We start from the raw sequence: 10574 nt of genomic DNA, 5'->3' as shown, positions 1-10574 counted from the left end.
GGCGTGTGGGGACGTCTGTACAGAGTGCAGCAGGAAACCTGGCTGGTCTGTCTTGCTATGTTTCCAAAGAAAAGAGGCAAACCCAAGGGGTAAGGGGCTTCCTTAGACACAGGGCCCAGTGCACCCGGGCGCTGGCAGTGGGTCTGGGGGCTGACTGCGTCTGTACTCTCTCCTTTGTCTGCAGGCCTGGCCTGCACTCAGCGGCTGCCAGGACCTCCCGGGAGCGCCCGCACACCCCACAGCCCGCCTGTCCTGGGAATACCTCTCCAGGCCCTGAATACCTGTCCCCCACTCCCTGCCTAGGACAACGGGGGCTGTCAGGGCCATGGGCAGGCCCACCCCACCAACCAGACCCTACGTGGGCCCCGCCTTGGTCCCGGAGCCAATGTCTGGCTGATCAGGGAACAAGAGGAGCCTTCAGCACCTCAATTCTGGGATGGTTGAGGTTTTCAAACCGGGCCCCACCTGAGCCACTAAGAGGCGGGAGGCTCGGATCGTCTCTCTGCCTGTCTCTCTCTGGCATCGCCAGGGCTGACTTCATTCCACGTCCACGCGGAAACAGCAGGGGTGTCTCAGTGCAATCCTGGTTTTGTATTCACAGCCTCCTCTGAGTGAGTGCCAGGGTGCACCATGGAAGGAGCCTGGCTTTGCCCACTGCAATCCTGTGTCCTCACCCTAGCCTTTTAACCTCTCATGACTCAGGTTCCTCATCTGTGAAATGGAGCTATCTTCTTTGTGGGGTTAGTGGAAGCAATAAGCAAGAAGTGTGTCCACACAGGCCCAGCCTTTTTGGGGCCTCACTATGGTCAGACCCTGCGCTTTGGACTGGGGGATGGGATGTGACTTAGGGGAGCTGCGGCCACCTGTCTCTGGAGGCTGAAGTCTCCCTGCGGACCACCCTTCCTCAGGACCACCCTTCCTCGCTTGCACGTCTCCCCTGCAGTCAGGACTCACCCGCCCCCACGCCAGGCCCTCCCTAGTGGATCGGGCCGTACAACCTGGTTTGTATGAGGAAAGGCAGCCGCTGGGGCCCCAGTGCAGCAAGGGAGGGGAGGAGGAGGTGTTCAGAGGGAAGCCCCCTCCCCACCCCCGTTGGCCCGTTGTCTTCAAAGGAAGGGCGTGACCTTCCTGCCCCCCACCCCCAGACCCACCCTGACGGTCACTCTGGCGGCGAAGCCTGGTGCCTGCACTTGTGCCCGCCCTCTGCCTTGCAGTCTCCAGAGACTTATTCAGAGGAGCCAGGTACTCAATCAGCAAGGCTCCCGACAAGATGGGGTGAGTGGGAGAAGCACCCACAATTCTCTAGAGGACTTTCAGGGGATTCTTCACTAAAGAGACACATTGGAGTCTGGAACCCCTCCCCTAGCAGGGGGACACCTCCAAGCTGTGCTCAAAACTGGAACAGGGTATTTGGGTTAGAGTGTTCTCTCTCTCTGCCTCTCTGTCTCTCTCTCTCCCTTTCTCTCTGTCTCTCTGTCTCTGTGTCTCTTCTCTCTCTCCCTTTCTCTCTGTCTGTCTGTCTCTCCCATCCTCCCCTCTCCTCTCTCCTGTCTCTCTCTCTCCCCCCTCTCTCCCTCTCCCGCCCCTCTTGTCTCTCCTCCCTCTCCCTGTCTCTCTCTCTCTCTCTCAGTCCCTCTCTCTCACTCTCTCTTGCTCCCTCTTTCCTCCTGTCTCTCTAAAGGGCTCCTTTCCTCTAAGGGCAAAGCAGCAGCTGTCAGGCCCTTAAAGCAGGAGCCCTGGTTGGTGCAGGCCCAGGGCCAGCCCCTGGTCCCGGCCTTTCTTCCCCTGGGGGATGAACAGTGAGCGCAGCCGCCCTGGGAGCTGGGGGACCTGGAGGCTTGGAGGGCAGGGCAGGAGGGCCCAGGGCCGACACAGCACGCCTGGCTGGGGTGGGGGCAGTGGCGTGGGTGGCTGACCACATTCCTGGGATGCCGGGCTGCAGGGCTGGGCGGCTGTGAGCAATGCAGCCAGGGACGGCGCAGCTAGAGCCATGCTGTGGTCTGCCCAGTGGGCCAGGCACATGAGCTGGTTCATGCCCTGCTGCACCAACACCATTCACCTGGCGAGGTCAGTGGCCTCATCGAGGGGAAGGAAGGGCTCTGTCCCTAGAGTCTAGCAAGCCTGGGCCATGGTCTGTGGGGCTTCTCCGAGTGACTTCACCTCTGTGAGCCTCAGTTTCCCCCCCTAGAAAGTGGAGGTCATAACATGGGTGGGGTCCCCGGTGCTGGCCTGCAGAGCCCTGGGAGACATGTGGAATACAAGCCCCATACGCTGGGCCAAAAGATCCACAGACCAGGCAGCTTAACTGATAGAAATGAAAGTCCAAGATCAAGGTGTCGGCAGGGCAGGCTCCTTCCGAGGCTGCGGGGAAGGAACTGGCCCAGGTTTCTCTCCTTGGCTTGCAGATGGCGCGTGCCTCTCCACATCAGCTTCCCTCCCATGCGGCCTCTGTGCCTGAACTTCCCCTTTTAGTAGGACTGCAGTCATATTGGATTAGGGCCCACCCTAATGGCCTCCTCTGAACTTGGTGACCATCGTAAAAGCCCTATCTCCAAATCAGGAAATATTCCGGGGTCCTGGGGGTTAAGACTTCAACATAAACATCTTGTTGGAGGGGGGTTGCAATTCAGTCCACACCCGCTTCCCTTGTCTCACTTTGTCCAGCACTCAGCACTCTCTGGCCCTGCCCTTAGCTGTGGGTCTGGATTTCCCGTCTCTTCCACGGTGAGCCCTGTCAGGGCGGTGTCTTTGTCCCATTTGCTGTTACACCTGCAATTCCTAGGATGCTGGCTTGCACTCATCATTTAGCAGACTGCTGCTGAATGGCTAACAAATCCAGGATACAATTTGTAGGTGCACCACGCCAGGCAAGGTATCTGTGTCACCTGCCCATCAGTGGCCCCAGGCTGGGAAGGCCCCTTGGGTCATGCTTGGACACCCTGCACCATGGGCAGCCAGAGCTCCGGGCTGAGTGGTCAGCGGCCGCCACACCTTGCCCGAGCAGAGGCACCCCTGCCATCCCACAGGCAAGACGGACCTAGCTCGGTTTCCCAACACTCTGCTGAGATGGGGCTGCCCAGAAGCCCACACAAGCCCACACCTGGGAGAATCCCAGCCCCACATTCTGGTTCAAGTCACTGCTGGTTTGGGTTCAGAGCCCAGACATGAGCTCCTGCTCTTCTTGGTGTGATCTGAGGCTGTGGATATCCTGAGAACATCTGTCTCAACAGACCACCTTCCTCCATGTTCCCTATATCCCAAATTCACTCCCAAGTGGCTTTTGTCTGGCAGATTCTGGTGGATTATGCAAAGGGGGACTGCCAGAGAATCTGAGCTGTTGGAAGACTTCTGAAATGTCACTGCGGTGGCAGAGGGACTGCCCCAGGGGGCAAAATTCTTGTCTCTTCCTCCAAATGTGGAGGATCAAATTAGAGTTGACTTGTGTGTTTCCAAACCCGTTGTCGCATTCAACTAATTTGAAGATCCCAAAAGCCTCAGAAGAGGGTGGCAGAAGAAGAAAGGGACAAACACAAAAGGGGAAGGACAAGAGGGCAGACTGTTAAAAAAAAAAAAAAAAAAAACCTTCAAGAATGCAGTTTGCTCCTGGGTGGACCCTCCCACCCCGTGCCTGCCCCCAGTTGGCCCCTGACCTGTGGCGGCAGCTCAAATTCCTAACATCTGGCCCAGGGTAAGGATATGGGCAACTCTTTAAGGAAGTGTGTCCTCGCTAGGTGCTGAGCACTCACTCCAAGGGACTTTGTTCCTGGATGACCAGGCTCAGAGAGGGCTGTGAGCCTCCCATGGTCACACAGCAGCAGTCCAAGTGCCTGGGGCAGTCTGATGCCCACATCCCCCTTGATGTCCCAGGCGAGGGCGTGGTCACAGGATGTGGACCCCTCTGCCTGGGTAGGTCTCTGGTCTTCTATGGCACCTACTTGTAAGCCTCCCCGGCAAGTTCAATGTGGGGCTCCCAGCACCTGTCCTTGGAATTTGGGGGTTCCTTGGTTTCTTCTCTCTTCTCTCTACCCTTCTTCTCCCTGAGTGACCCCATCTGTTCCCCTGGATGAGGTGTGGTCACCTCCTCAGTTCAATGCTGGGAGCCCTGCACCGAACCTGGAGGGAACCAACAGGCTCCAGGTCCTGGCTTTTGGAGTAGGGCCTGCCCCTTCCTCCCTGCCCCTTTCTCTAGGGAGTGCTGTGAAGGGTGCATTTGGGCCCTGGGGGCCCATGAGTTTGGGCCTCCCGGATAGCTGAGAGCATGTGGGCCTGGCCTGCCCACCCTTCCTGAAGCCCCCCAGCTTTGCCCCACTCTTGGGCCCTGACCAGCCTCCTGCCTTTGCCTTTGTCTGGCCTTGGGTTTCCCAGGCAGCTTTGGTATTTTTCTTGCAGGTCTCAGGTGTCACCTCTTGAAAATTCAAAGGAGGATCATGAATTCATGAACCAGCGACCTCCCAGGAGGTGGATCTTCCCACCCTGCACCATCCAGCCTTAGGAATTCAGTCCTGAGCCCTCCCTCCCCAGGGCCTGGGGCCTGGAAGTCACAGCCAGCCAGATCAGGGAAGGGTCGGGCCCTGGAAATCCACAGTGGCCTGCCTGGGCCGGGGTGGGGCCAGGCATGGGGAGGCGTGGGTCCTGTCCGGGTTGGGACTAGCGCTCTGGCTTCCCTAGCTGATTTGAGCATTTAATTTTAATTTCACAAATAGAGAAAAAGAAAGAAAACTCCTGAAAATCGCGGCAGATCCTCACGGCTCTGCAGATGTCCAGGAGGTTGAGCCTCTGTGCTTTGGCCTCAGCTGCTCAGGTACCAGTCTCGGCTACTCTCACTGGCAGTGTGGTCTGGGCAGCCATGTGCCCTCCCCAGGCCTCAGTCTCCCAGTGTGTCAAATATCTGCCCCGTCTCAGGTCTCATTCTGCTGCTTCCCCCTTGTGATCATACCCTGCCCTTCCCTGCTCCCCAAGGACTTCCTGGCCTCGGCCCACAAACCTATGCAGGTGGTTCCATCAGAGACTGTCCCCACCGTCCCCCCAGCCACCCCAGCCCTCATCCTAAGTCCCATGCTCCCCTTCCCTGCAGGAGGCCACTCCATCCTCCCAGCACTCTCTTCTCCCAGCATCTCCAGTTCTCCACTCCCCGCTTTTCCTGCTGCCCTACTTGCTGGTCCCCTGGAGTCCCCCAGACATCATTTCTCCTGCAGTCAGCAAGGATTTGGTGGGTGCCTGTTGAGGGGGCTGCTCCTCTGGGGCTGGAGTGCAGTGATGCATGAAACATTATGATCCCTGATCGCCTGGGGCTTCTGGTCCCATGGGATTTGAGGGTTCCTTGGTTTTTTCTTTTTCTACCCTTCTTCTCCCTGGGTGACCTCATCGGTTCCCATGGATTGAAATATCCTTATGCCAATGACTTCCAAATTTGTCTCTTCAGCCCTGACCTCTCCTCCGAACTCTGGACCCACATATCCGGCCATCCACTTGACATCTCCCTTTGGGGTCTCCCAGACATGTCAAGCAGATCGTGTCCAAGCTGGTGTCCAATCCTTTCTCAGGCAACTCAACCCCTCGTCTTCCCCATCTCAGTAAATCCCACCGCCGCCCTCCGCTAGCTCCATCCAGAAACCTCTACGATCTCCTTGCTTCTCCCTGTCCATATCCAGGATCAGGAATTCATCCACAGACCTGTGCATCCTGTCTCTGCAGATCCACAGCCTCGCCCCCATCAGCACCCTGGTCCATAGAGACAGACTTGGTGACACAGATGGGACTTCAGAGAGATGACCTGAATGGCATCGCTAGTCATGAGAGTCAGGGTTTGGGTGGAAGCTACTCTGCCAGGGAGAAGTGGAGACCCAGGGCCCCTCCAGGGACACGCAGGGAGAAACCGATTCACCCAGCCCCAGGGTGGAGCCCCTGGTTACCCTCTAAGCCCCAGAGCCTTGTGTCCCCAGGGAGGCAGAGGGTGGAAAAGACTGATGAGTAGAGAGAGTGAGAGCGTCAAGACCCCCCTCCACTGCAGCACAAGGGGCTCCCTCTTGGGTGGGCGTGATGGGAGGCATCCCAGCACGTGGATCTCAGCCTTTGGACTTGATGTCTGTGATCAGCTAAGAGTAAAGCTGTTCTTGCTTTATTCTTCTGGGAAAGGGCTACACCTGCTGGATTTCACACCAGGCGAAGACCAGGCGGGTATTCTATTCAAAAGGCTTTGCCAGCAGAGAAAACGGAGGCATGGAGTTACCAGGATGTGAGTAGCAGAGCAGAGCAGTCCTGTTCAGGGCCCCACACTCCCTCCCCACAGCCCCCTTCCTGACCCTACAGTCCCCATTCCAGGCAGTTCCTAGCACCATAAGGTAAGTGGACAAGCCTCACTCTGGAAGGAGAACACAGGGCCCTGTCCCTCCTGGGGGCCTGTTAAGAAGCACAGTGGAGTTCTCCAGGGACCACCATCACACCGAGGTCACATTACCATAAAGCAAGGGCCCCTGCTCACACACGTTTCCCAGTCACTAGCAGTGAGCACGTGGCAGCCTCCAGCAGCTCGGGTTCCTCCAGGCCACACCCTAGACCTGGCCAACTGCCTTCTGGCTTCTCAGGGCACGTGGAGCAGCCATCCCCCTGGGCTCTGGGCTCTGGGCCCCAGGCACAAGAGACCCAGGCTTGCAGCTGTTTTGCAGAGAGTGAGGGCAAAATGGAAGCTGCAGTGATGAGGGAGAAGGTGCTGGGGAGAGGAGAGCGAGAGCTGGGAAGGGCAGGGCCGCTGTTGCTGGGACCTCAGCCCTAGGATGGCCATCCTTTCAGCAAAATCCTTGCTGGGCAGCTATGGTGGGCTAGACACTGTGAGGGGATGGCATCTGGGCAAGACCCACAGGACAGGGGACGTGCAGCCCAGTGGGAAAGACAGGGAATCAGCTCAACCTTCCACCATGGGCCATGTGAGATCCAGTTATCCTACCATCCAGAAGCAGGGGGCCAGGAGGTTAAATGACGTGCTGGTGGCCACGGTGTGGGGGCAGAAGGGCCAGGGTTCAAAGCCATACCCCTTTGAACAGAACAGGTGTAGCCTATTTACCCGCCTCTCCCTCCATCCATCCGCACATTAATTAAAAAAAATCCAGTTTCATCAGACAAGCAAATAATACAATTACAAAAATTGTCAAGGGTCTCCTGGAAGAGAAGGAGCTGGCTATGTGGGGCCTGCACACACACGTATGCATATGTTCACATGCATGTTCATCCGTGTACACGTGTGTGCATGCATGTCTGTGTGTTTTGAGCATGAATGTACCTGTGTATGTGTGTGTGTGTGCACATATGTGCATATGCACGTGTCTATCTGAGTGTGTCTGTGTGCAGGCAGGTTTCATGGATGTTTCTGTGCCTGCATACATGTGTGTGAGTGTGTGTACATGTGTAAATGTGAATGTAATTCCCGACAGAGGCATGAGCATAACTCAGAGGTGGGAGGACTCAGTGGGATGTGCTTTAGGGAGGAAAAGAGGCCCAGTGTGCCAGGGGTCAGGGCATGGGGCATTGAGGGGTTTGGGGAGGAAGGAGCATGTGGAGGCCAAGCTGTGAAAACCCTGTAGACCATGGGAGGAATTTGAGTTTTATTCAAAATGCAAAGGGAGCCAACAGAGGGATTTCCACATGGCTAGAAAAAAGCACACAGCCATGGGGCTGTGGGGAGCACGGAGTGGAGGGGGTGTGAGCGGAGGCAGATGGCCAGGCCAGAGGCCAGTGCTGCATCTGCCCAGGTGAGAAAGACTGGGAGATGAGAAGGAAACCCACACTGACCAAGATTAAAAACAATACGACACAAGAGATTAACAGCAGATGAGACAGTGTAATAAAAAAATAAAAAAGGAATAATGAACTTGACAACACAGTCATAGAAATTCTCCAAAATGGAATACGGGGAGAAAAAAGACTTAAAAAAAAGACAAGGAAGAACAGGACAGCAGTGAGTTCTGGGACATCAAATGTCCTAGCACAGGTAACTGGAGTCCCCGATGAACCCCGGTGAGCGTGACCTAGTAGGACGTTGAAATAAAAACGACTGGCCGACTCAGTGCCAGCGAGGACATGGGGCCGCTGGACCCCTCCCACACCACGGGTACCAGCTCTTTGGAAAACTCTTCTGCATATTCTTCCAAAGCTAAATATCCATCTATGTGTGACTCAGCCATTCCACTCCTGGGTATTCTCCAAAGGGAGATTAAAGTGCACAGCCTCCCCAAATCTCATGCACAAAGGTTCCCAGCGGCTTTATTTGTAACAGCCCCAAGCTGGAAACCACCCAAATGCCCATCAGCAGGTGCTTGGGTAAGCAAAGGCCTGGGGTCACCGTTGGTTCAGTCGTTGGCCTCTCCTTCTGTCTCTCCAAGCGCCCTAGGGCAAGTGGCATACTTCAAGCTGAGCCTTGGTTTCCTTTCCTGTGAAGTGGGTCTAGTGAGTGGGCCTGATTTGAGGTGGTGGGCAGGATCAGCATGGCATCGCTGCGGGAAGCTCCCGGCCGAGTGTGAAGGGCCCAGCATGGAGGGGAGGAAGATGTCAGGCTCCAAGCAACCCCCGACGCTGGCAGTGCTGGGGCTGACCCTTGGCTGCCTCAGCTCCGGGAGCCCCATGCAGCACCAGGCATCTGGGCAGGTAGTGGGGCCATAGGAGACGGCAGGGCCTGGGCTGTGGCCCCGTTCCCTGAAGGGCTCCGTATGTTCCGTGCAGCGGGCAGGGTCAGGGGTCATGTTTAAACGCGGGGGAGCCCAGGGCAATACCTCCAGGCCGCATGCTGTCCAAGTGGCGTGGGCGGGCGGCCCCTTAGATGGTCTCAGGACAGCATAGCAAGGCCCTGGGCACTCACCTGACCAGTCACGTGGGGGGCCGCCTGAGGGAACAGGCAGGCAGATCCAACCCAAGGTGGGGGGCTGGGACTTAGGATGGTTTGAGGGGTGCGCCGAAAGCCTGGGAAGGAGCCTGGGTGGCAGAGTGGATGCCCGGCACACACACTCGAGTGGACCAGGGATGGTTGGCCAGGCCACAGCTTTCCTGTGCCCAGCACCCTGGTAGCCAGTTCAGAGTGACTGTCCCAGACCTAGCTGAGGGTCTGCAGCTAAAGCAGGGTGCACCTGGTGTTTCTGGAAACCCCTCTCGCCATGCCACCTCGTGCCAGCTCCAGTGGCCCCCGTGTCGGTCCTTAGGACTCTGGCCACCCACACGCTGAGCTCCCGCAGGGCAGGTCCTGTGCCCAGCACACAGGGGAAGCTCAGCCTGTGTGCCAGCTGAACGGTGAGATTGGTGTGAATGAACAAATGAAGCATCTCTCTCCCGCTCCGCTCCCCAGCTTCTCAACCACAGAATCTGTGCCTGGCTCAGGAAATGTACCCTCCGTGTGGGTTTTTTATTGCTGCATAACAAATGGTCACCAATTGAAAAGCTTAAAATGGCATTTATCTATTGTCTTAAAGTTTGGGCAGGTCAGGAGTCAGGACATGGCATAGCTGGGTCTTCTGTCTCATGGGGCTGCAGTCAAGGTGCCAACTGGAGCTGGGGTCTCCTCTGAGGTTTGGGACGCTCTTCCAAGCTCTCGCAGTTGTGGAAGATTGCATTTCCTTGCCCCTGTTCCTCATGGGGCTGGATCTCCAAATCCCACAGGAGAGTCTCTGACTTCAAGGCTATTTTGGAAGGGCTCACCTGATTAGCTTGGGCCCACCCAGGATCATCTCCATTTTGATTAACTCAAGGTCAGCTGGTTAGGACCTTAATTACACCTGCAGAAGTCCAGCACCTTTGCCATATAAAGTAACCTCATCACGGGAGCACATCCACCCTCTTCGCAGCCCTGCCACCCTCCAAGTTGGGGAGTATGCAGGTGTGTAGACACCTGGGGGCAGGGATGCTGGAAAGCGTCTGAGGCTCCTCCCAACCACGCTCTCCTTGGCTCTGAGACTGAGTCGTGGCCCCAGGTAGGTAATGAGTGAAGCTTTGCGGAATGAATACGTGAGGGAATGAGTGAGTGAGTGAATGTGTGAGTCTGGCATCTTCCATCAAACTGTGACCTTCCCAGGGCCAGAGTCCACACTGGACTCACCTCTGAAATCCCAGGGCACCCTCCCTGTTTGTGTCTCTCTCTGTGTCCAAGTTTCCCCTTTTTAGAAGGATGCCAACTAGTGCTCCTGGTTACCTATGACGCTTCGAATGCTCACCTGAGCGAGTGGAGGAGGGAGTGGCGCCTCTGTCTCTCCTCAAGGTCAGGGTCTGTGCAGAGCAGCTCCAAGACCCATTCCTCTGGGAACCAGGCGCAGGGCTGCAAGCTCTGTCCTCGGCACCATCTCCTCTGGCTCCTCCATGCAGCTGCCCCTCCAGTGCACAGCAGCAGCCCCCAGGGCAGCACTGACCACACAGGGACCAGTGGAGGCAGGCTCCTGGCTGTGAGACCTTGGGCAAGGCCTTCTGACCCTCCGGGTCTCCATCAGCAAGAGAGGGGTGGCAACACCTGGCTGGCGTGAGGATGGAGCATTCCCCACATGGCCAGTTCTCAGGGCAATGCCTGGTGCCGTCTAGATGCCCACACCGTCGCCTCCTTTCAT

This window comes from Hylobates moloch, unplaced genomic scaffold, assembly GCF_009828535.3.
Source record: "Hylobates moloch isolate HMO894 unplaced genomic scaffold, HMol_V3 SCAFFOLD_5, whole genome shotgun sequence".
NCBI lineage: Eukaryota > Metazoa > Chordata > Mammalia > Primates > Hylobatidae > Hylobates > Hylobates moloch.
The sequence above is the reverse complement of the archived record's forward strand: the minus strand, read 5'-3'. Positions refer to the sequence as shown.